This window comes from Labrus mixtus, chromosome 12 (genome assembly GCF_963584025.1).
Source record: "Labrus mixtus chromosome 12, fLabMix1.1, whole genome shotgun sequence".
Taxonomy (NCBI): Eukaryota; Metazoa; Chordata; class Actinopteri; order Labriformes; family Labridae; genus Labrus; species Labrus mixtus.
In genome coordinates this window covers 21,142,768-21,170,490 of record NC_083623.1, presented here as the reverse complement: position 1 = coordinate 21,170,490, position 27,723 = coordinate 21,142,768, and positions in this window count along the sequence as shown.

Sequence of the window (27,723 nt, the reverse complement as noted above, 5' to 3'; positions counted from 1 at the left end):
ACACCGATCAATATGGAATCTGTCCAAGAACAGCTGTGCCATATGTGCATCGGACATTTATCAACAGTGGTCAGACAAACCTTTCTTGAGAACAGACTCAGAGTTTGTCTGCCTCCTTTTCATTCCTTCTTATTATGCTAAACTCTTGTTTTTATTACCTGGAAAACATTTTAAAGATTACTTCTTTAAAAGATGACTGTCTGGCAAATTGCCTGACGTTTGATATTTCCTGCTTACTATACTTTTGTAGAATTTCAGTCGTTGTCACATCATTGACGGTTTTCACCATATTGTGAAATCAGATGAAGCATTAAGGTCATTCAATGGGATAAAATGCGACATTTGAAACATTACTATAACAGAAATCAAACATATCCTATATATAGGTGAGTGATGCCTTTTTTTAAAAGAGTGAAGTCAAACACCCTCTCGGATTGTTGTTCTCAGCTCTGCGTTAATATGGGACCGTACTTCCTTCAGCATGTTAATGTTTCCCTCAAAGGCTCAAACGTGTTTTATTTATTTGAATCGTTAATGTAGGCGAAGAGAGACACCCCTGCCCACTCAGGGACGCTGTATGTAGAGGCATTTATCATTTTTATCTGGATGCTGGAGCATCTCTGCTAAGCTTCATGTTTCATGTTTTATGTACTTATGCACTTGATGTTTGGATTATTTATTTGTGTTGTTTATGTATTTGTATGTCTCCAGCTGCAAACAAATTTCCCTGTGGGGACAATAAAGATTTGACCTTTCATGTTTTATGTACTTAGGTATTAAATGATGTGTTTGTTGATGAGATTTTGAAGTAGTGATGCTTTTGCCCCTGTTTCCAGTCTTAATGCTAAACTAACTTTCCCTTGGCCCATGTATATTAGCCAGACGTGAGAGTGGTATCAAACTTTTCATCCGTCAGAAATAAAGTGAACAAGCATATTTACCATTTTCATCAACAAAAAAATCCTACAAAAGTAGCATTAAAAGCCTTCATTAACACATCTATACGTCGGTCTTGTTATTCTCTCAGTTTCCTTATTATCTTCTGCCTTGCTTTTAATGAAGGAAGATTTGGGCTGAACTAATTGGGCGAACCAAAAGGGGGAAAATCAAGTAAACAGCACTCAAGACACACACCTAATTACACGCATTACAGACAGTCTGCCTTTCTGTCTTCAGTTCTCTGAGCAGAATTGTGCCCACCTGTCGCCGCAGCCTCAATGATGGCTCCACATTCAAATACAACAAATGCACCACCACCTCATCCTAAGAGAGCACAGGAAGTGAATCAAAAACACCCACTGGTATTCACGGATATGAACCGGTATACGGATGGAGTAGCGCGTGTGAGGTGGTGGTGGGATTGGTGGGCTCTGCGATGAGAATTGGACCACTCTCCTGGCGTGGGCAGATTTCGTGTTTTTGCTGCCACGAGTGCCTGCGGTGCAGTGCGGTGCTGGCTGGCAGGCTCGGGAAAAAGGACCCATCTGTTGTATTAGATTATTTCAGACCAGATACAGCACAGGATGTCACCTGTTCGAAGGGACTCAGGGGAGGTGGGATTATAATGTGTATGAGTGTGTTGGAGGGGGGTATGGAGGGGAAATTATCAAGACAGCATGTGTTCTCTCATCCTACTCATCATGTATGTGTTCAATGTGATCCTGCACATTCAATTATTTGCCAAACAATAAAATCAACACAAAGAGACTCTCTAAGGAGAAGATGCAGCCTCTTTTGAGGTATTAAATCTCTGCATAGCATACTGAAATATCCTCTATAATCTTGATTTGTTCTATTTTCAATCAATAAATATGATTCAGCGTTGCTCACAAAAACACTATTTTACCAAAGATGATGTCCGTGCATATGGGGATGTTTCATATATGCACACCTCTTCTCAGATATTCCATTCTCTGGACACTGTGTATCACAGAGCTCTGAGGTTCACCGTTTGTTGCATGCACATGTTGGATGGTCGTCTTTCCACGTAGACCTACATCAGTCAGAAGAGTACAGGGATTTATAATCTTCGAACCCAAGAACTTTTCTTGCTGTCTGTTTCAAAAGTCTCAACTTAACTTGGGGAAGAAAAGGGGCATCTAAGTTTGTCCCTCCCTTTACTTGGAAAAAATTACAAAAAGGAGCTGATACTTAATGAGCTGCTCTCATTGGATGATTTTAAGAGGATGTTAAATGACTTGGAAGCAGAAACATGTGACTGTAGATATTCTGCCTGATATATTTAGAATTTTGTGCGATCTTGACAAATATTTGCCGTTTGAATTTATTATTTAATGTCATTTTCCTTTGTGACCATATCCAGTAGATTCTGTGATTGATGGGGAATTTTTTTGTTTATACTAATGGTGTAGGATTGTGTAGGATAGGCAGAAATAAATCTTGGGCTTCAGCCTATTTCGGTTTTGGTCATTTATTGAATTTTATTGTGTGAAATGGACGGTGTAAACATGTAAAATGATTTTGTTTCTGTAAGTGGAATATTCAAACAAATCTTTGACTCTTCTTGTTCTTTGGTGGATTACCCAAATAAAAGTATACATTCATTCATTCATGGACCTAACATTATGAAGTATTTGACTTAATAATAAACCAGAACAATCTTCACTCCATATTTTTAATGCTGTAGTTCATTGCATACACTGCAGTAATGTTGACAGCAACAATTGATATGACTGGAATAAGACATAGTAAAGGGTTTGCAGTTAATTCAAATGAGACCCTGAGCAAAAAACAGAGAGACAACAGGAGTGCTCCTGATATCCCTCAAACCACCGTTGCTCATGGAAGGGAAAGTGGAGGAAAATGTAAGACCAAGACCAAAACATGAATAATCCAGGTCCAGGAAATATATAAAGGCCGTTATTTCTTTGGGCTAGTGACATTAACATACGCGTATCAGCTTCTTCAGGGTGCAGTGACACACTGAGACAAAAAGAGATCCTGAGCTATAATATAATAATAATATAATAAAGGCTGTTTAAAAATGTATAAAAGCAAAGCTTTAAAATAAATGATGTATACAAGCCCAAGTAGCAAATATCATTGCTTTTGATTGATCTGTTTGACTTTCCAATAAGACAATCAAGACATTTAAGTCACCTGAAAGCTCTGAGAAACAGAAGCTCTGGTTTTGAGCCACCTGTACAGCTGTAGCTCTGAACCTGTGCCAAGCATACCTGTGCTGTAATCTATCCGTGGTTTAAGATAATCTGGCTAAACTGTTGGCTTGTTGACAAATCTTCTAATCGTTCGCCTTCTCGTGTTTCCTGCTGTGTGAGACTGCAGATCTCTCAGCATGGATCTCAAGCTTTCTCATATGCAGTCTGGATAATTTCTGCAGATCTGATGGCCTTTCACACCTAAAGAGCAAACCAGGAGAAGGCAATTTAAATGTGATTTGATGTATCTGAAACATCAACAAGAGAGTGGAAGAACATGCAGGCAGATAAGAGTACGAAGCAGCTACTCTAACTCCAAATATCCGTATACTCTGTGCGCGCCGCGGTCTGTCAGCAACGTGCACTACGCTGTTCGCTGCCCCTCTAGTCAAAGCTCCTGTTTCCACAGCTAGCACCACGGTCCAGAATAGAACAACCTGGACAGGAAGGAAGACAAGGAAACACACAGAGCATCCAGTCAACTTCAAAATAAAACACAATATACGGACTCATAATCATATTTGTCATCACTTTATCAGCATAACGTCAAATCAGGCACCAAATGAACAACAAATCATCCTCAGAAAGATAAAGCAACATGTAGTTTGCACTTTTCTTCTCTTTATTACTGCGTGATCTTGTAGTTCTCCTATGATGTGTGTACAGCTGCTCATGGCTGCTGTCAGGATCCAGAAACAGACCCAGTGGGGCAGGGTGCACGCTGTCCGACGAAAGCAAAACCGTGGCGCTGACAGACTGCAAGCACGCGGACCATGTGGAAATTGGCAGTATACGTAGAATGTCATCCACATGTTCTTCCACTTGTTTTAAAACCTCTGAAAAAGTACTTTTTGTGCCTTTATTGTAGAGATAGGACAGTGGATAGAGTCAGAAATCAGGGAGAGAGAGAGAGAGAGAGAGAGAGTGGGGAATGACATGCGGGAAAGGAGCCACAGGTCAGATTTGAACTCTGGCCGCCCGCTTGGAGGACTACAGCCTCCATACATGGGGCCGAGCACTAACCACTGCGCCACCAGCGCCCCACTTTTTTAAACATAGGCTCAGTGGGACCTTGCACAAACTTTGTCCTGGGTTGCTTTGTCCTACACTTTTTGTGAGCTCAGAGTCCAAATAAACTTCTAAGTCTATAATAAAGTGTCAAAAGAGGTGAACGCATTGCCATGTCAGAACCGCAAAGACGACACAGTCCCGCCAATGAAGTGGAACCTTGGGCCAAGGTTAGAGTGATGAACCACCTGCATCCTAATGGCTGTGAAGTAGAATCCCTGCCTGCAGGTGATGAATGAGTGTCATGTCAGGCGGGAAGGAGAGCGGGGGGAGGAGGTGAAATTTGGCTCCAGAGATGTTGCCCACAGGATGCTCAGGCACAGACCTCAGGAAGCCCTAACCCCTTCACTCGACCATCTGTGGCTCAGAGGTGTGTGTTTGTGTCCGCCTGTGTGTGTGTAGAATTGTGCATGTGTGTAGGAATGTGTGTAGTTTGGGAGTAAAAGGAGAGTTTTGTAGAAAATGAGCAGTTGATAAGTACTGAAGTTGTCATGTGCATACTTCAATAGTTAGCTTAGCATGATTTATGCAATGTATTTACAGTGGTTTGTTTTTTCTGTGTTTCCTTACATACCTGGAAACTTTTCATACCTGTGATTTTGTGTCTGTATAACTTTACACACACACACATGCACACAGGCTCAGCACCTCTATCACCTCCTGCACCACCACCAAGCAGAACAGATGGGCGAACAGGAGAGAGAGTTCCCACGTCCGCTCCTCCACCTCGTCCAAACTCAGCCCATCGCAGCCCAGCGAGCCTCGACCCTGCCAGAACCACCGTGACTCAGCCAAAACAAACAAACACGCACGACCACACACACACGTGCGCACACACACCTCTGCTGGAAACCGCACACTCCAGAAATAACGGGCCAAACTCATGCACACAAACACAGTTAAATACACATTTCTGCTTAAAACCATAAATTGAAAGGCAAACACACACACACACCGATTACTTTGGCTCTCTGACACTCCAGAGTGACATCTGAGAGCCAAATGATGATGAGGTAATCAAACTGTAGTTAGTGTTGAACTAGCTCACATCTATCTCCAAGTTATAAGGGCCTGTCTAATGAAAAGCTGACTGAAAAATCTAAGTTAAAAGACAGGGTCAGCATTTAGTTCAGCTTAATATTCTTCAGTGTTATTTGTGGCTAACCACTTTTGTTTAACAGCGGCCACTGCGGCAACGTGCGCCATGAACAGGATAAAAATATACCAATATTTATTTCATTTCTTAAGATTCTCTTGGGTCGGTTATTGTAAAGATTTGACACCCTGAAAAAGACTTTCCAGGAAGGGTTATACTGTAAACCATAGTGTAAACAATTAAGAAAGAAGAATAAGGTCACCATATAATCTTAAAAGTGGTTATATGTCAATTTTATATTTTGAACTTATATCTGCTGCCCCCAAGTGGCCAATACAATTATGGCAGGTTGAATAGATGGAGTAGAAGTATTTATACAAAATGTAAATAAATCAATAAAAATATTAAATACAGTGTAAGTCCTACCAAAGTAAAAGCACATCCATGAATGTTTTTTGTCTTTCATTGAAAATGTTCTGATATTTTCCACCTAAAAAATCTATTACAAAAATGGAAAAACATTTAGATGATAAATTTGAATAACCAATTGTACAGTTATTTTGTGTAAAAGCCTTTTCCATACTGCCAGGAATAAATGCTTTGTGGAGAAGCCTTCAACATGTTACCTGTTGGCCTTAGATAACACAACTTTATATATTTCAAAATAAAGGAATCAAAAATATCCACTGTAAGTTCTTATTATGGACTTAAAGCTGAGGACATGACATCATTGAAGAGTATTGTAACATTTTCTGTTGCTTTTCTCAGCAATATTTTTGTCACCTGCATCAGGTTGGTTCAAGTCAGACCTCCAAGTCCATTCAGAAATAAATGTCAAGTTCAGCCTCAGGTGAAAATGCCAGTGTTTACCCTGCACCCTCCAGAAGGCACGACAGACGCGACTGGATCACTCGCCAAATCCATTGATTTTCCCAAGACCAATTACCCCGGCGTCAGAGATCTCACTCACAAGTTCCGAACGGCGGGGGGATTCTCTGACTTTAATCACACATCAATGCTCGTGCCTCGGAGCAATCTCCACTGTTTATCCCTCGCCCCAGCCCTTTGCCAACTCTGTATCGATTACTACCCAGCTTTAGCAGGGTCCTGTATTGCCATCCATCGCTATCTGTGTCCATCCGCCAGCCGCCCCTCTGACTCTCTCCCTCCTCATGACGGGAGGAAAAGCAGCCAGAGGGGGCTTAGGCAGAGGAGAGTGATGATTTCCTCATGAAACTGCCATTGATTTTGTGACATGCTGATGCCATCTCTTTTTTCTGTCAGGAGAGAGTGAATGAATTGTGTGGTCCTGACACATCAGCATTGGCTGTAGTGTAAAACCATACATGAGGTGAGGGGGTGAAGCTCAGGTGGTTGATTAACAGCCGGACAGGTGGACTGTGGCAGGATATGGTGATTTACTCTAATAATGCCGTCCAAATGAGCTTTTTATTCAGTCTGGAGGTAGAGAGAAATATTTCACTGTTGAATTGAGACTATATGTCAGAACAGGAGATTCACAGGTTTTATTAATAACGTTAATTATGGCATTATTCCATACAGCTGCAGCAGTTTGAGTGATCTGATACTGAGCACACTGGCTCACTGCAATGGCTCATTGGGACACCTACATGGAGCCGAGCCATCGTTAATGTAATTAGTAACACCTGTGATTTTTTCTGCTAAATTTTATATAAAATATTGTACAGCTAAATTCCCTAAATGGGAAGCTGGAACATTTGGAGCTCCTCCTGTTGACTGGCTGTAGCAGAGGTCATAAAGCCCGCCCCCTCGATGTTAACAGATGACACATGAGACAACCTATGAAATCAAAATACACATTCAATAAATGCATTTTTCTCAAACATGGTTTCTGTCATTGTTTTAAGTTATTATACTGATGTATGCCCAAGTGTTCATTATTCTGAGAAATCTAGTTTTAATTTGTTATTTAATGCGATAAAAAAGGGTTTCACTTGTCATCATTGTCAGTACTGTTAACAGATAAGGCTCCTGCCGTGCTGATTAGCAGAGCAGAGGAAGAACAGCAAGTGAAACAAGCACTAACACTATAGTGTAGAACTTTTCATAACCGTGAGTGTCCGCTTCAAACAGACACAAGAATATCTGTTCTGCTGTGGACTGCACCAACCTGAGGGATTTTTACCGTTTTATTGGTAAGTTAAATGTGTGTTTTGTTTAGCAGATGAGGTGAGGCGTCAATACTGCTCCACTCTAAATGTTTTAATGAGACTAACTTGCCTTGTCTTTTTCCTTCATCTGGAGATGTCATTTTAGCCACCTGGCCAACTCAAATCCTATGTACACTCTCTTAATCCTCTATTTTTGGTCTCCACCTATTACTGAAGGAAATATCTATCTCCCTTGCTGGTAAATGCTCCACTTTGTGCAAGAGCTGGTTGCTAAGTGTCTGCCAGCTGTTTGTTGCTGTGCAGGGTAGTGTACAGTGGGGGTTTTAAAGCTTCTTTAGCTGAAAGCATCTGGCTGCTGTGGTTGGAAAGGATGTGATGAGAGTGAACCAAAACGGTTCATTTAAACACAGACAGTAAACAAGAAAGAGAAAAAGAAAGGCTCAGTTGGGTTGAGGTGAGCTGCAGAATCATACAATTTACTACAAGTGACCCATTTCACATTGTGGCATGGTGATTGGTCAGTTTCTGCTTCAGGGCTCAACACTTGGCAGTGCATCAAAGTGTTTGTATGTTTGAGCTACTGAATCTACTAAAACTGAATTCAAGCAGAAGTTAAAGGATACAGTTGGTATGGTTATCATTTCTTTAACATCGGAAGAGATCACTTTGCATGTGATGCCACAATAGAAAAAGGACTTTTGCCATTTGCAGGGTACTTCCAAGCTGTCTGTGTAAGCATGAAGGACCTGAAATCTCAAAACATTACAACATGAGAACAATGCAACAAACACTAAAAGCACAGGCAAATCAAGAAAACCTCTTCATGAATTTGACTCAACATGTCAGTCTGTAGTCCGGTTTACAGATCGTGGAGCAGGCGGTGTCTTAAATCAAGCTGGCTGGTTGTATGGGGTGTATCCTCCTTGGTCCGAAGAACCATCATGAGCCGGCTCCTGGTGTCTGCAGCAGCGGGGCTCTCTACAAGCGTGCTGTTGCTTAGGTCAGTACTTTGTTCTTGTAAGAGAAGTTTTTCTTCCTGCACATAGACAACAACTCACTGCTACATTCTTGTATTTTAACTCGAGCAGGGGAAAATAATGTCGGTATCCCGGAGACAGAAAACTTCTGGCTGATTGATCACCTGTCTGTGTTTGTTTACAGCACCCAACATTCTTTCTCCCAGGATGCTACTGTGCTGTTAGCGTGACCTGGCCCGCCGAATCGATAAAAAAAAAAGTAGTTTCATTACAGTAATGTGTTTCTAAGTAACCAATAGTCACACCACTGCTCAGTGTAAAATTGAATCTGTAAAATGTAAATGAAGCCTGTTTCTGCCTGTTTGACACCTGTTTTAATAGTATTAAAAACTACTATATATAAAGAATCAGTGATGTTACAGATGGTTTGCTTTGCTTTTGTTGGTCATATAGAGTCATCAGTATTAATGTCAGACTATTTCATAACCAGCTAAACACTCCTCATAGTAGCTTTAAGTTTATTTAATCAACTGAATATCAGGTATTTATTTGACACTACTTATTACATTGTTCAACCGTATTTCTAAGAGAGCATATTCTTTTAAATGACATGTATTTTTTACATTATTAAAATGTATTTGTTTGTAATTTATATGTCATTAGATGAAGTGATGTCAAGATGATCTCAGAAGTAGGACAGATCAGTGTAGGGCTCAAGGCTGCCCCAGAAGACAGACATGGTATTTCAACTCAAACCAAACAGATAGGCACCCTCAGTGGTCCACATGATTTCCTTCACTATTTTGTACGGCTTAAGGAAGGAAAACAGATTACTGTTATATTTCAACAGCAACATTTTGATTAAAATGATAAACCTCAGAACCATTACCAAAGCTTCTTTGACGTTTTTAGGCAAAGCCTTATTCCAACAATGAAGAAAGACAATCCTCTCAGTGCATTCAAATGATGTGTATGAGTCTGCAGAGACAATTTAATCTATTTTAAAATCAATATTATGAATTATTACGCCTGGATGGAATAGTTGTAGTCCTTTGTGGCCTCTTTTAATAAAGAACCGATTTGTCCATGAAAATAAATTGCGATAGCTGGAATCAGGTTAGTAACTTGATTTCTGTAACCCACCCGTCATCTCCTGCTCTGTTCAACATGACAGCTTTCTGTTGGACCGGCCTTCATTTTCAAAAAGGTCATTGATGATGCAGGGACACATCAGCATAAATGTGATGCAGTGACAGCTGTGCCTGGGAGCCATAGCTCTCACATCGCAGACCAATTAGAGGGGGTCTTGTATCAATCAGAAATCAAATAACATCTCATCAAAACGCACGTGTGTTTTTGATTCCCTCCTCTCCCTGAAGACGACCATGGTTATCCCCAGATCCCATCCCCATCACCCCACATTTCTTTTGATTTTTTTTTTCAAACACCCACTAATGCATACACTCACACACATGTGCACACACATCTTCACACACAGGAGCACACACTGCCCAGGGCAAAGAGGGACAGTGCAGGTAACCAATCCAATTAACACCTTAATGAGGAGGTCCCCAGTCACAGTCTGACTTCATCTACATGCACAGCAGAGCGCTCAGCTCTCATCTTCCAGGATACAGAGAGCAGGCAGAGCATTTCATGGATCAGCTGATGCAGCTGGTTTCTGTAGGTCAGATCCTTTTAAAGGTTAGATTGTCTTAAAGAAAAGCCAGCTCAGGTGAACACAATGATTTTAGCCCGACAGGGAGGCTTTTATATTTCTATATTCTATACAACTTCAGAATTTCATGTACAGTACAAATAATCTCCCTGCTCTCTTTACAGTGGTATCATGTAAAATATTAATTTAGAAAATGAAAGTTTAAGAAGGAAATATGTTTGTTAAATCAAAGTGCGTGTAAATAAGAGAGTTCCTGTCCTACTGCTGTTACAGTAAGATGTGTTCTGAAAGAACAAAACTCATTTTACTTAATTCTGTTTAAAATGTTTGTGTTAATTTCATGTAGTTAACAAATGTCAATACTTAAGTTAGCTGTAGTTTTGAACTTACATGAACTTGTGCCATCCTGTGCCATAATTGGGAAGTATCCTTGTTGTGTGACCTCTACAATGAAAAACCTGTGAAAACAATCAGGAGTTGTTTTCACACATGCGCTCATGAAAATGTCTAGAAAAACTCAGGACAGTCTGCCCCTGAAATCTGAGTTTTGTCCCTAACAGCATGACCTTTACAAGTGTTCCCTATCAAATAAAAGCTAGGGGATGGATCTATAGGTGGCAAAACATGATGTAAATAAGACACTGCAGATATCCAAGATGATATAAATGCTACATGTTATAAGACGCATTCACAGTTTCAACAAACGAGTACAAATATAAAAGACTGGACAAAGATCACACCAGTGGAGCACCAAGTGTGTGGTATAAATGTCATTACCCGCCTGCACACAGTGAACTATCTTAAATATTACTTGATGGTAGAGTCATGGTGAAAAACGCGCCTGTTTGCCACCTAAAATGTTCGGAAATGTTCAGGAGTGACGTGCATGTTAACAAATGTAAGCCATTGTGCTCAAAGTGTAAATAAGGACACATACTGTTTTCTCTAAATAAAGTGCTTTTATTGTGAGTTTTATGAGAAGCAAAAGCAGAATCATTACTGTTTGCAAAGTAATCATTGAAGCTTCAGATTTAGGAGTAAGAATGCAGCACCTCGTTTTAACAGAATTAACAACAAAATGCACAAATATAATCTTTACTCTACAGATATTGATTCACACATGTAAAAGCTTAACTCGTGACCTTTCCTGTTAATACTTTCTGGTCAAATAACTGCATCCTCAAATTGTTAAGGAAGAAAATCTTCTACTTTTAATCTTGTGTCTTTATGCATCATGACCTTTGAAACCATGGGCTTTAAGTTGTGCTAAGGTGAGATTAGTTTTATCACTTCAGCACTTATAAAGCCATGCTTGTGAAAACCAAACACTCACCTCAGATGTAAGTGAAGCCCATTAGAAATCTGCACTATTGTAAGTAAAGTTAAAAAACAGATCATCGTTTATTTGATGTCGAGTTATGCTACATTTTATACAAAGAGAGGAACACTACCCTTCACCTGAATTACCTCCTTAAAATGAAAGTGTGCTCTCCTTTCATAGCGAGAAGTGTTGAATTCAGCACAACTTTGCACATCACACAGCTGTGGACAAACAGCACTCTGAAGTACAGGAAGAATTCTCAAGAGCATGGCAAACCACAGAAGTGTGTAATGGAGAGAGCTGTGATGTGCCTTGAGAATTTCCTCAAATATCAAGTAAAGATTAAGTCAAGCAATTTTCAGCAAAGGCACAAACACTGCATGAAGCCTTGATTCAATTTGTTTTTTAATTGATTTTGTACCGAGCCCCTGATGCAATCACATAAGTAAATACAAAGTGCTTTTATTATTGGTTTTATTTGAAGATGTAGCATTAGCGATAGCACTGTATTCATTGCAGCTCATGATTTAGAAGTGAGAAGAAGATTAAGCACAATGAGGAAGACAGACTTGAAGTTTTTAGATCTTGAAGAAACTTTGAATCCTTTGTCTTGTGATCAAAGCAGCACAGTGACTCGACCTGAGCTTCGGTTTAGCCACTTCTCTCCTCGGGGTAGGAACCAGAGTTTGCCTGGAATAATAAAAGCACCTTGATGAGTCTCTGCGCCGCACACCGCAGCATTAAGGCAGACAGTGTGATTCATGGCTCTGACAAAAATCCTCTTGTTTATGATCACACAACATCTGTTGACAGTGAATCACCTTCATGTAATCAGCACTCTGTTGCCATTTGATCATTTTATCTGTCAAAACATCGGTGCCTGGGAGAGTAAGTGTTGCATTTAGGCCTTTTTTAGCACAACCCAGTATAAAGGTTCTTTATCTTGTTTTTTGTAAATGTGTGTTTATATACTGGGATCATTTCCAGCATAGGTTCAGCATTAGAGGAATAAAGCCATAATCAGTGTGTGAATGTACACACTCACTGCAGCGGGCCGACGATGGTGGCACTTTTCTCTCATCAAAGCCGATAAACATCAATGAGCTCTTCAAACATCCTCCACCACCATTAATTAGATCGCACCAAATACCAAAGAGGACGGTGTAGCAGCTCGAACAAATAAAGCTGAAAGTCTGACCCTGAAAATCGGAAACCTGACTGTTATCCGTTTGTTTTTGAAGTGGGAGCCTGTGCTGCTGCTGTATCTTCTAATTTCAAACGCTAATTCAAAGAGAAATCGTAGGCATTTTTTCTAGGTCAGACATCACAACTTTGAAAAGCCTTTTTTCTCCACCTCCTACTTCCTTTGCTGTAGTTTGTTTCTGGCATTTTGTCTTTACTAAATAGCGCTTGTGTTGTAAATGACAGCAGTAAGACAAGAGCAGGAGGCCAAACTTTAAACATTACTAAATGAAGTTGAACATGTGATGAAGAAAGTGCACAAGTGGGAATGCTTTATCCCTGTGCTGCGTGGGTATACTTTCTGATTATTTAGGGGGGTTTTGTATGTGTGTTCAGCCACCAGTGTACATTACACTGAATCATCTTTGGACTCTCTGTTTAAAAATGTTACCAAACCCAGACTACCTTATCAAGGACTGTATACAAATCATGGACGTAGCCACCATGATGTCATAGATCCTTCCAACAGTATGGATATTAAGCAGCAAAACTAGCAATTTGGTGGCCGCTATGTTGGTCTTCCTGAGCCAGAAGTTACCTCATTGGATCAGAGACTGTTTATTAAATGTCATGTTTATTTGTAGGGACAAGTTTGGAGGAAGTAAACTGATGCCGTGATCACGACTCTGCACTTTATCTGTAAACTAATTTGCACATTGTAATTGAAGTTTTCTCTTTTATTGTTTGTAAACTGTCTCTTTATCATCTAATGTTTACTATGATGTGTGCTGCTGCCCTGTTGCAGGTCACCCTTGTGAAAGAGATCTTGATCTCAATGGGTGCATTAAATCTTTTACTGGTTTAAAATAGTGGGGACCTGATTTTGGTGGATTATTATGATCAGAAGAGTTCAGTAAATCTTCAACTGGTGAGTTAAAAGACGCTGTTTGTTTGTTGCTGGTTTGACCCGCACACACTGTGCTGTTAGTGTGTGTGCCTGCTGTATTGGACTTGTGTAATATCATTATAAGTGCACATTAATGAAGACTTTATGAGTGAGAAAAACGATGGATCAAGTCCTATCATGGAATAATTTATTGCGATTCTAGAAGACAAATAGTTTAACAATGTGATTAAACTCAAATGAGAATATGGATCAATGAGCGCAAAAACAACAACAAAACATTGAACTATCAGTCAATGATTGGCAAAATCTGACGAATCAGGTTTGACTATGCAACATCATCTGGCAGGAATGACAGGAAGAGCTGGATGTCATCAGCATAGAAGTGGTATGAGAAGCCATGAGAGCGGATTGTTGCATCAGGTGAAATGGTGTATATGGAGAAGAGAAGGGGACCGAGCACTGACCCTTGAGGCACCCCTGTGGATAAATTGTGAGCTTCAGACATTTGATATGTGGAGTTTTTCCTTTATTCTTGTAACATGTTGCTGCTAAATGATCACCTCTGTGTGTTTCAGAGACCTCTGCTCAGCAATCATTTCAGACCAGTGTCAGTGTGACTTTGACATCTCTGGACTGACAGCAGCTGCCAAAATCACAACCACTGAGATGACTAAAGAAACTACAAATAACAGGCTGAGATTAATGGTTACAGACGTTAAAGTTTACATTATAAAAATGTTCTAAATGCTCACTAAGCTAAGTATAATTAATGCTCATTTGTTTGTAAAGTTCTATCAAGGCTGTTCTCTGGTATTAGAAATGTCAAACTATCAGGTTAAATTCAAATAAAATGAAGTTAAGAAATCAGTTTAAGTATTCAAAGTGTATGTTAACCTTTTTTATTAACACTTTCCCTGAAAAAAACATATTTGAAATATTTTTTTGAAATGACAAAGTGCATAGCCTGGCCATGGAAGACTGTTGTGTCACGGCTCTGGCTGTGATCCTGTTTCTCTGTGTGTCCCTTGTGTCTCCTCCCCCTCTGTCTGTCTGTGTGTGTGTGTGTCTCTGGAGGGCGTGGCTTCAATCAAACACCTGGTGACTACTCACACCTGCAACTCATCTTCTCATCTGCCTCAGGCCAAGACCCTGGTTTCAACTTGACTCATGGCCAGATTTTTGAGTCTACTGAAGTGGTAGCTATGATCGGCTGCTTTAAGTTTTTAGAATGAAATAGAAACAATGTCATAGGTGACAATATTGTTGAAAGCAGCGGGTTGACTCTGAGTGTCATCATATAAATCATATGTAAGATAGAAAATATGAGACAAAATGTATTAGGAATAACTATAAAATGTTTAATTATATATATATTACAGAATACAATTATATTGTGTCTTGTTGTTCAGTCTTAATCTATTGTTTGTGGCCACCTTCTCCCACATACACATCCATAGGGCCCCATTGTACCAGGCCTGAAATCCTGGCTGCACTAGTTTCCTGTTAGGGGCTGGTGACAGCATAGGGTCAAGTGAAAAGTCAAATAACTTGCTTTTATGTTGAGATAACAGTCTAAAGAAGATAAAAATTACATATTTTAATGTTTGGTGTCCTTACTTAAAAAATGACAGACTTTGATATACATACCTTTTGAATTTTTGTTTCAATTTTCAATTTCCGCCTAAACTACGTGTGTTTAAGTGTGATAAATTCAAAAATTGAAAATGGTATTGATAAAAACTTTGCATAATTGTAACTAATAACTATCTGTGAACATCCTGTCCAAATTTGGTGAAATTCTGATTCTGTTTCCCAGAGATACATGTGATAAGGCTAGAGCTGTCCCTTTTGGAGAAGCCCTAATTTGTCATTTTTCGACAAAAAAAAATAAAATTAATAAAATAAATTTTCGTTTTTTGGTAAGATGCATAAAACATCCAAAGTAAAATATTTTTATACAACTATCCGTTTCATAAACTAGACATGTTCAAGTTATGAAAAAATATGGTTGTGCTTTGTTCTACCTCGGGTAGGGGTATCTCGAAAACTAAAGCCTTTTTTGGGGGTTTGGTCCTCTACTAAGTTCCATCCTGGATCATGTGATTCTAACGACCCACAGATGACCAGGAGTGTTAACGACTCTGGGTGAAATAGGTCAACGACTCAGCTAACGACTCTGTGAGTCCTCCTTGATTAGCATGCTAATGATTCACTGAGGCTTAAATATCTAGCTCCGTCCACCAGTTACTTTAGAACTTATGAAGCCTTTCAAAGGAGAGGTAAAACGTCTTCAAGATCTTCAAACAGTTCAGTTGCCTTTGGATCAAGCTTCAAAATAATTTTAGGTAGGCTGTGGATCAGTGGTGAAGTTGGCCGTCTCTAGGTAAGGCTCAGGTTCGATTTCAGGCTCCTGCAGTCCCATGTCCGATGTGTCCAAGATACTTAACCCCAAGTAACTCCTGTTGCTTCGGCCTAGGAATGTGTATGAATGGATTAGTTAATGCTGATTGACACATAACATAGCAGCCTCTGCCGTCAGTGTGTGCATGGGTAGTCGTGACCTGCGGTGTAAAAAGCACTTTGATTGGTGAGAAGATTAGAAAAGCGCTATACAATCTCAAGTCCATTTACCATGGCATTTCCCATACATTAGTATTGTCCAGTGGATGTGAATTTGTGTTTCACATGATGTGTATTGTTGTAGTCATGAGAAGGGCAAACTACTGTAATAACTTGTATCACCTTACCAAATTAACCTCCCTCAAAAACTTACAGAGACAGTCAGAACAGTTCAAAGGTATGACACACTTACAAACTGATGTAATAAAATGACTTGAATGGTGAGAAACTGGCTTACCCCCAATTCACACATACTCCATGCACGCCGCGGTCCATCAGCGTCGCACACTACATTGTACTTAGCTGCCACTCTAGTCAATCATTGTGTTCACACAGGGCGCGCTGCGGTCCGTCTCCGGAACGTGCCACCGACGGCACTACACTCTGGTCCGTTTCAAATACGCAGCGAGTCTGTTTTTGCCGGAGTACGCTGCAGGCACGCATCAAGCTGGACAGAATGACAACGCGGACAGGAAGTCAGCCAATTACAAAATAAAACACAATATACGGACTCGCGATCATATTTTTCATCACTTTATCAACATTACGTCAAAACAGGCACCGAATGAACAACAATGCATCCTCAGAAAGACAAAGCAACATGTTGTTTGTATGTTTTTCTCTTTACTCCCGCGGACGGAGTATGTGTGAATTGGGGGTTAGCTGAGAAAAACTGAGTCAAACAGAACTGAACAAAATAAACAATGAAATAATTGTATTTCCACCTCTTAAAATATTGTAGCAGTGGTACAGAGTTTAAGTAATGGAGAGATGGCAGATGAGAAATAAGTTGCAGGGTTCAACACTTTGTTTTGCTTTTGGAAATTGTATTTCTTCTTTATTCCAAACATAAATGATTATCTGTTAGGACATGAGCTCTGCTAACCTGCATTAAGTCAGACACACTTCATCATCTGTCACATACTGACTTGCCACTTACACTCTGACTTATGAGGCCTGGCTTTTTGTGGCGAAAGAAATAATGCACTATGAGGATGATTCTAAGAAATACCGGTTAGGATAGTTGCAGATATTAACAAACAACAAACTCATGAAAACCCAACACAGCAATCCTCTTTTTTATCTTCCCCAACTTTTCACTAAATGAGTCTCAAATGACTTTCTACACAAATAACACATTTAATATTAATGCAATTATCATAAGGAAAGTTAGAAACTTTTTTAATTTAAAGCCTATAGTATTTATTCCTCAGTTCACCTTTGAGCTCTTTTCATCCTCAAAAGCAGCTCTGATTTTCACACAGTGTTTGGCACGGGGGCAACTCTCCTGTTAATACACTCTCTGTAGCTGTTCTTTTACTTGTGCAAGTACTGTTGCTTTGTGTGTTTTGCCAGGTTAGTGTTTTGAAGATATGTGCCCAGTTTAGCTATTAGTTCCAAATAAACATTCTCTTGCTGCTTTCAGAGAACTATCAAATTCATCATTACCTGTGCACCCAGGGGTATTCCTTTGGAAACAATGACCCATTTATCAGTGTTAAGAACAGCAAATACAACAGAAAAAGACCATAATATATATATATATATATATATATATATATATATATATACATAAAAAATGTCATATTGTTGCTATAATTGTTGGTTTTAAGGCTTGCCTGGGAAACAGACGCTGATGTTACAGTCAAACATTTTAAACTGTTACTAAAGTGCTACCTTGGGAACTCTGCAGTTGATCAGTATGATTCTCTGAGGTCTATGTATAGACATGAGAAACCCCTGAGGCTAACAGGTTTGTTTTGTTCAACGGGGAATACAGTTAAACTACAGCCAGATGAAAGTGTGTCACACACACAGTGTGATACCCGCCGTGATTAAAGATCATAACTGACGGTTCAGCTTCTGAAGAAAAGCAGCATGCTGACAACATTGGGGTTTTAATACTATTAGCACAACATACAAAATGTGAGGGTTGACATTTCCTTTGAATGCCGTTGCCAGGCAGTATGTTACAAACATAATGCTACAGCGATCAAGTTCTTTGATCTCCACAAGTTCATTCCTGTGTAACCACAGTAAAGTTTATTGTGGTAGAAATGTTCCAGAGAAAAACAATCTTGTGGTACATTTTGGACAGTTCTAAAAAAAAACACATTATTCATTTTGGAAAAGTAGTCATTATCCGAATTATGTTTTTATGTTCTGTGTCAATGTTGTTCACTGGTTTGTTTTGTCAGCCCAAACAAGACGTAACTACCACTCACCATGAAAAAATATGACTTGAGAATTTCTTTAGTATAGATGCTGGGTTTCTACACAAGATGTCCAGTGTCAACACCAACCACTGTAACTTTGGCCATTTAGTTGTATCCTTGACCCCCTGACTCAACAGTGAGTATGGGTCATGAAACCTCAGCTCATTGTGAAGGGTTAGCTGGTCACTACAAGACAACTTGTCTTCCGCTGTCAAACAATAAAAATAATTGTAGAAGGTTTCCAGGTGGTCCATAACTTTCTGATGTGAATTGAATGCAAACTAGCTAGCTAACTTTCTGCCACGAGTTGAGCTCCACCCACAGAACATGTCATCAATGTGTACAAAGACCACAATGGTCTATAGGAACAGGTGTTAAGACACATTATATAAGCTGCCAGGTACTCCTTAGTGGCTGCCACTAATCCTTGTTGCTGCTGACTTCATACTGTTTTCCTGCCTAATAACTGTTCACTTATGTCTAATGCAAACAAGCATTTCTCAGTAGCAGCAAAAAGCCTGTATTAAGTCTCCTAAGTAACATTCAGTGCACTGTCTAAAAACATCTAATTAGGGCCCGAGCACCGACCTCGGAGCGAGGACCCTATTGAAACTGAAGGAGTTATTATTCTCCCTCGCCACAATGAGTCACTTATTTGGGGCTTTAACATGCACGAAAACTCACCAAACTTCACCCAAAATTCAGCCTTTTGTGAAATTTATGTATGAAAGTGGAAGCCACTACTTCTGAATTAGCACTAGACATTCCTACACGGTTGCTCATAACTCCCTGAATATTGGTGTGGACGATCCTAAGACCTTGGACATACCAAGTTTCCAAGCTCAAAGGCCTGTGTCAAACTGCATATGTAGCAGCATGTGTCACTCATGTGAAGCGGCATCTGCCACTTTTATGGGTCATGTTGCACTTTACTTTGTATAATATTTAACTTTTCCCATATTCACCAATGGTTTGGATTTTTAAAAAATTACTATTATTGCAACCCACCTGTATTAACATTTGACTTTGAACAGTAACCCTATGCGGGGGGCTTAAGACAGGCATCATCATTAAGTATGCCATTATTACACATATAGTTCTGGGCTTGTGTTGTTGTTTCATGTATCACAGAGACTAAAATCACACAACTGTCTGAACAGGAACATGTTTTTTTCCTTGACATGAGATCCCTTGAAAATCACTCTCTGTCTGTTTCTTCGGCATCTGTCGGAAGTTTTTCTGATGCTGGATCTCTGAGCCTGAGGCAAGACACTGCTTCAAAGATAACAGCTCCTCCAGATGAGTGACGGGCACCGAGATGTAAACTTGACCAATTGAGAGGGAGGAGATGGGCGGATTTCATGATACACTTCCTGCCCCAAGGCAAGAAGTTACTAAAATAAATGTAATCAAGGTATTTTCAAAGCCCATATGAGAAAAGTTCGCTTTGTGTCAATAGAGGTTTTTATGACAAAAAAATATCCCCTGCTGTCTTTTGACATTCAAATGTATCACTCACTGTGAATCTTTTTACATGGAAAATGTTTTTTTGTTTCATTCTGCAGCTTGTTGTTACTGTGTGACACCTAACCCCCCGGCAGAGTTTCAGGCATTACAATTAACTACACTGCTCCAACAAATTAAAGGTCACAGTCACAGTGCCACACCAAGTCAGTTAAACTTCAGAGATATCAATCTGTCCATTTAGGAAGCACAAGTGATTGTGAATCAATTTCACCTGGTTTGGTGCAAATGAAAGTGACAGTGAGAGGTGATATGGAGAAGCAAAAGCAACACAACCACTTAAACGGGAATGGTTTTGCAGTGATGGCCACAGACAATTACGCTCTCCTTATCCTTTTACTGACTGATACTTCTTTAGTTTTACTTTCTGCTAGTTTCCTTGTCACTATTGGTTGCATGAGGCGGTACCTGCAGCCCTATCAGATTGCTCAGGTAGTCCAGCTCCTCCAGAATGATACATCCATTCTTATGGTTGCAAGGTTTGCTGTCTCCCAGCACACCAAGAGACCGACAGAACACAAGGAGAGCTGGACATGTCCATCGAAAGGCATCACCCCAGCAGCAGGACCAATATCTGCCCCTCTGTACGAGGAGGAACAGGAGGAGCACTGCCAGAGCCCTATAGAATGACCTCAACTAGGTGATCGTTTGGGTTACCGTTGAATGATGTTACATCATTTTGTTTGTAACCAATTATACAATGTACATCTGTAGAGATTTTCAACTTGAATAATTTGTCCATAAAGATCTTATGTGGGATTTCAGCATCCCCCTATGTGCTTTTGTAGCACAAATGGAGTCATCTGTATTAATTTCATTCTGTTTCATAACCATCTATGAACTCCTCACAGGAGCTAAAAGAGGTGGTAGTAACCAGTCATGATATCATGATACTAGCTTGGTTTGGTAAAGCACTTTAAGTCATAATGTACTGGTTCTTTTCTAAATTAGCTTGAGAGTTAATCCAAGCACAGCTTTGTAACGAGGTAAAAAAAAACCTTCTCTGACCCTTTTCAGATGCCAAGGGCTTTATGTCTTTATATGTGCCTATTTATGACCACTTCCTGGGTGCAGCTGGGAGGAGGGGTGGCGAGCGCAGGGTGCCACTGAGGCTCTATCACTCTATTAACAAAGGGAGGACACACAGGCGAGCGGTACATTCATCATCTCGCCAGCAGCCAGCCCTGTGGAAAAACAATACACATTGCTCTGACTTCACATTTGCCTGTGCTGCTGCAGATGCGTGTGTGTGTGCTTCAGTATGTGTGTGTGTTTATGTGTAGCTGACGGTGTTAGATCCCTATGTAGTTGAGGTAAGTGATGGCGAAATCCCACAGATCTTCTCCAGACAGCTGGGAAAACTCTAATGAGCCTGTGAACCTGCTGAGAAGTGTGTGAGTGTGTGTGTGTGTGTGTGTGTGTGTGTGTGTGTGTGTGTGTGTGTGTGTGTGTGTGTGTGTCTGTGTGTGTGTGTGTGTGTGTGTGTGTGTGTCTGGATGACAAAGGATGTGTGTGTATCACAGAGTTGTGTTGTGAAATCTGAAATTGTTATCCCAAGACTCAATAAAAAACACTTTTAGAGTGATGGATCATCTTATTCCCTAAATATAAACACAGAATAAAATCAACTTTGTCTAAACCACAACAGCGGCTGTCTCCCATGGTAACACAAAATCCTGCCTGCTTCCCACCAGTCCGTAAAAAAAAACAGTTGGTGATAAACACTTTCTGTGCGGCAGTTTATTGTTAACACAGATTGAATTTGTGTGTGTGTGTGTGTGTGTGTGTGTGTGTGTGTGTGTGTGTGTGTGTGTGTGTGTGTGTGTGTGTGTGTGTGTGTGTGTGTGTGTGTGTGTGTGTGTGTGTGTGTGTGTGTGTGTGTGTGTGTGTGTGTGTGTGTGTGTGGCTTAAGTTGTGTGTCATTCATGACAGCCTCCCAGCAGGAGGGGAACACACTCCATCTTGTGACCTTCGCGGGTGCTAACGTCGTTGCCATGGCAGCACGGCTTGATGCTTTCTGACAGGTCTGATTCGCCCTTGACAGAAATACGGCTGCAGGCCTCGCTTCTCCCCTCGTCCTGGTCTCATATAGAGCAGACATACATTGTCGTATATTCACACACTCACACATATCCATATGCCCGCACACATGTTAAATTACATTTTAACTGTATGAGCTCGTGGCGAGCTTCCCGGCTGGGAGGCCCCCCTGCTGGTGCGCTACAGCTCGAGACTAAAGTGAGACGAAGCCGTTTGAAGAACAGAGACTTCACACACTCACACAGAGTGCAACACACTTTGTCTACCCGCCCTCCTTTTCTCCCTTCACTTGACTTCCCTGCATGACTCTTTATCTTGGGCTGGTTCACAGGCTAAAGGTCCAATAAGGGCTGCATGGAATCACAGGACGGGAAAAGAAAGAGGGGGGCTGAAGTAGTGAGTCATGAGGAGATATTTCACTATATAATAGATTGTGTTGTAGTGAGATAAGCTGAAATATCTGATGATGGTGCAGACGCACACACCCCCACACACACATAAACACACACACTCCACTTCCACTATTCTCTCTGCTCTTAATCTCTGTCTGGGCTGCACGGGGACCCTGAGTGCTCCTCCCTGACGTTGACAAAGCGCTCTGAGTGTTTTTGGCAGTCGTCCTCCCCTCACCTCCCCCCTCAGGTACCTGCTCACCACTTCATCAAAACCACGGGAACCAAGATGCCGAGGGATCCATCAACTTCCCACGCTGAGAGATGATGTCATCAACGAGGGACATCTCCCTGGGGATTGTTGCTGATGTCTGACATGGATCAGAACCACAGAGACGGTAAGTAGCCCGCAGTGCTGCAGTAGAAAACAAGAACAACACTGCATCAACCTCAGCTGGAGGTGAAAGAAATAGGCCCTGATTTTATCTTTTTTCCAAATAAACAAGAAAATCTTTCAATGTGAAACCAACTATTTAATGATCAAATCAAAGACATATCCACGTCTTTGTTTTGTTTTGTGATTGTTTGCTGTTAGTTTTTTAAAATATAAAGTTTTCCCATCCATCGACCAAACTACTTTTTTTTTTTTTTTAAATAGCACATTTGATTTTTTGGTTGATTTTAAAGGTTCTATATGTAACTTGTTACGTGTATAATTTTTTTTATAGCCCATTAATAAGCGAACGGTTAACTGATGTGAAAAAGTAGATGTTCACTGTCTATCTGTGTTGCCTGTATAACATTTTTACCCTTGCTCCAGAAAGTGATGTTTTATACACGTTCTCGACGTCCTCCTCACTCCGCTTACAGAGATCAACAGTACAAACTCATCACACACTCCCGCTACAGCCAGAGGTTGTCTTCCACACACTTCTATCCGCTCTAAGAGCTCTCAAAGGTGGACAAACTCATCACACACTCCCGCTCTCAGCCAGTGCCTGCAGAGACTGTAGTTTGTAGGATGGAGAATGAATCTAATATGGAATCTGTTAGTACAAATAAACGACCAGCCTCAAGCACAACACAGACTCCTTCACAGACTTTCACATGTGTATGACCACTTAGCTCCTCTGTAAACATTTTGCCGGTAAATATCCAGTGTTTCGCGGCCGATGATGATGCTCGTTTGTGTACGTACGAGCACGGGAGCGAGAGCGAGCAACAGGTTACTGGTGCAGTTCACCTAACGGCCTGCGGTGTCACTACAAACACAGTGTTTTTGAAAGTTACATAATAGCTCCTTTAAACAAAAAAAATATTAAAATGTTTGGACCGAAAATGAAACCTACAGTGGCCAAAACAGATTTAAAGAAAAATGCTCTAGATATACAGTATATCTAATTATTTCAAAACAGAAGAGTGAAAACAAATTCAATATATATACAGATCTGTAAACATCATAAAATGTGTACACAGATCCACAAATCCATACACAGATCTGCAGATGCTACACAGATCCATGATTGCCAATCCAAGATATGCAAATGTGTCGCACAAAGTCACAGCAAACAGACGAATCATTGAGAGGCTGGCCCCAGCTGTAACTCATGACTTGTGTACTTTCAGCTCTTGGAGCAAAAAACATTTCGACCTTTCAGCCGTTTAATAAATATGTAGGCATTTACAATCTGCATATTTTCAGATCTGTGGACACCATTCATGGTTTTCATGTGATATCACACACTTATGGAACCGCCCACCTGGCCGACAAGAGAGGCTTCCTACTGCTGCACACTAAGAGAATTTGACGCCCTCATTTGCCACCTACTGTAGGAGGTTTTATTTTGTAATTCTTAAATGAAAGACAGTCGCTGTTTAATTGAATGCGCTATCTAATGAGGAGACAAGTCGGGTTGTACTTTTTACAGAATCCCATCTGAGAAAGCAAACCCAGAGAAGAGGAGATTGTGGATAAGTGCTATGAGATGCTCTGCTATCCCTGATGTAAGAACAGAAGAACAAACTCCTCCTAATCCTGCAATAAAAATAATATTGTCTTAAGTTGAACAAAACATGACAGCCTTTTAACTAACATTAGCTCCAAAGAGTGCCAGTCATGTGACTCAAAACTATGAATTGTGGATCTGTGTACACATTCTCTGGACCTATTAACTAGTTTTGTAGTCAAGACAAGAGACCGAGACATTTAGGGATTGAGACAGAGTCAAGACCAAGACCAACGCAGGGTGAGACCGAGAAAGACAAAGATTATAAACATCACAGAAAAATGATCATCTTGTGTGCAGGGGGCGTTTTCCTTCTGCTCACCGTAATGACGTGGAAAAATAGCCTGTCAGTGGTGGTCTTGACTGGTCTTCATTTAAAATCCAGAGTCTGCCCAGTCTGAGACCGAGACAAGACCGATTGAAAATTCCTTTGATTCGGAGACAAGACCGTCACCTTCCAAAATTGAATTTCGTATACTCCAACGCTACTATTTACACATTTGTGGATCTATTTATTAACAAGCTACCTGTACCCCAAAGTAATTAAAAAACAAATACTTCCTGAATACTATAGAATTTTAATCATTATCATACATTTAGGACTATAAATGATTATCTATGTTTAATGTGAATTGCCGGCACCACTATTTACCAATTACACTTTAATTGATTGGTACTGTTTACATGTTTATTTGTCTTTCAAGGTCAAATAGAACTGTCACAATCCTTTTCAGATGTTTACTTTGACAAATAAGGTGATTGAATGCATCTAAGCATTCTTGTTTGTTTGTTTGTTTGTTTGTTGGACCACAGAAAACAACAGTTTGCGGTCTTCCACAATAGTCAGGGTTACACTCAGTGGGTTCTTTTTAAGCTTGGCTGAACATGTTCCTTTTTCTTCTCTTCCCTTGTCTATCCTCAGAATAACTCGGGCGTCTGTATCAGAATTGGACTGAGCTGTTGCTCCCTGACTAACACTCTAACACCATCTTCAGCTGCTGTTACATGTTTCAGTCATTATTTTACGGCCTTTCAAACAGCCGGCCTGTAAAACAAGAAGCAAACGCTGGTCCTCCACAGGAGTTTGACGTGTACATGATTAGTACATGGCTGTGTACTCTGGTATTGTGTAATCTCTCTCTATAGCTGCTGTAAATCCTATTTGAGGTAATGTACAACACTTTAAGGCTCCCTAAGTACTCTTGCCTGACACTCATCCGGAATTTGCATTTTGCTTTTTTCGTCATTATTCCGGCTGTATCTGGTTTTCTTTGGGTAGCTCTCAGTAAAGCAGCCAACGGTGATTGAACCGTCGCTAACCGATTAACCCTTGACTTATTCTTAACTAGCTGAACATCGATCTGTCCTTCGGTGATGTGCTGTGAACTTCGTCCTGTTTCTGTGTATACCTGTGTGTGTCATTTTTCTTTCCCCCTCTTTACCAGAAGAATTTTGATTCCCCGTGCCATTCTTCAGCCCCTTAATTGACATAATTACAGGATTACAGTGCAAAGCTGCCACTCTGTCACTCCTGGGCTGTAAGCAGCGAGGTGATGGTGCTGAGGCGGGATCCACACACCGCCTCACGGTTTGACACCAACATCCAGGAGGACAACAAAGATAAGGACGGCAAGAGGGAAAGCCCTTGTTCTGACAAGAGCAAATTAACCTGCTGTGCCCAACAGAGAGCTGCTGCTATCTCCTCCCTTTGCCCCATTCATACTACTTCCTCCTTCCTCTTTCGTTTCCTCCTCTCACCAGGGCCTCCTTATTATTTGTTTTCCCTTTTTTCTCTGTTTTGCTCAGTCTCATTCAAAAGCTGGCGCATTTTCATCCACTGTGGGCGGGCATCTTTTGTCTCTTCTTATAATATAATCATCTGAAACCTCTTGCTTGTACTTCCACGCTGTCCCTCCCACTCCTACTTAAGTCTCATTTACCAAATTATCCCTCTCATTCTTCTCCTTTAAAGATGCATTTCATTTCCCTGCAAGATGACCTCTCACTCTCTCCCTCTCTTTCCGTCTCTCTCCATTGCTCTCTCTCATGGCATATATCGGCGTAGTAGCCTACGGCGTCTCACCTGGTGTGGGTCGTTGCTAATCATGTCCTAGGGCTAAATTGACTAAAATGGCATCTTTATCAGGCCTTTGTTGTCCATAATAGGTCTACCTCTGCAGCACCCCAGGCGTGGATTAAATGCATACATTTCAGAAGTCATCTGCTCCTGCCAACGTGTGTGTGTTAGTGTGTGTGTGTTGGGTCCCCTTCACCTCGGGGAGTCCTGGCGAGAGGGTTAAATAGAGCAGCAGGTTGGCAGGAGGAACCTATTTTTTCATACCGAGATCAGGAGACGCTTAAACGCTGTTCTCAAAATGCTAATATGGTAGCATTGTCTTTTAGGACTAAAATTGTCAGGTTTTTGAAGAACTAACTAAAGTCAAATCTGAATTAAATTCCCTGACAAATTAAAAACTCAAATTCTCCCTATACCAGTTAAAAAGCAAAAATTACGAAATGGGGGAGAAGACAGGCAAAATGCTTGTCGACAGACTTCAGAAAGAAAAAAGCTCCAGAATAATCCCAGCCATAAAGTCAGACCATAATACTATTATTAAAGACCCCAAATGCATGAACATACGATTCAAAGAATTCTATGAAGAGCTGTATAAAAATCAAATTACCCCATCAAAACAAGATTTAGACACCCTTTTTGATAACATAAATTTACCTGCATTATCCCAGTTGGAAAGAAATGAACTTGACAAAGAGATAACAAAATCAGAAATTGATTCTTTACCCAGCAAAAAAGCCCCCGGGGAAGACGGTTTCTCTGCAAACTTTTAGAAAACCTTTATTGATATTTTGGCTGACAAGCTTCTTCATCTTTACAATGAATCCAAACATTACAATACTTTCCCTCATAATATGAACACATCAGTTATTACCCTATTATGTAAACCTAATAAAGACCCACTTGAATGTGACAGCTATAGACTGATCCAACTGCTTAATGTAGACCATAAGATCTAGGCAAATTTATTGAATCGAGACTGGAAAATGTATTACCTGAGCTGATACATAAAGATCAAATAGGTTTTGTTTAAAACAGATTAGTCGGTGACGATATGCGCTAATACATGCTTTTTACTATGCAAAAAACCTCTCCAACCCTGCAATTTCTGTGTCTCTCGACGCAAATAAAACATTTGACTGCATTGACTGGACATACCTTTTTAGAACTCTAGAAGAATTTGGTCTGGGTCAAAACCTGATTAAATATATATCTTTGCTCTACAGTAACCCAGTAGCAAAAGTTTCTACTAATGGTTTACTATCAGAACAATTCCCCCTACATAGAGGAA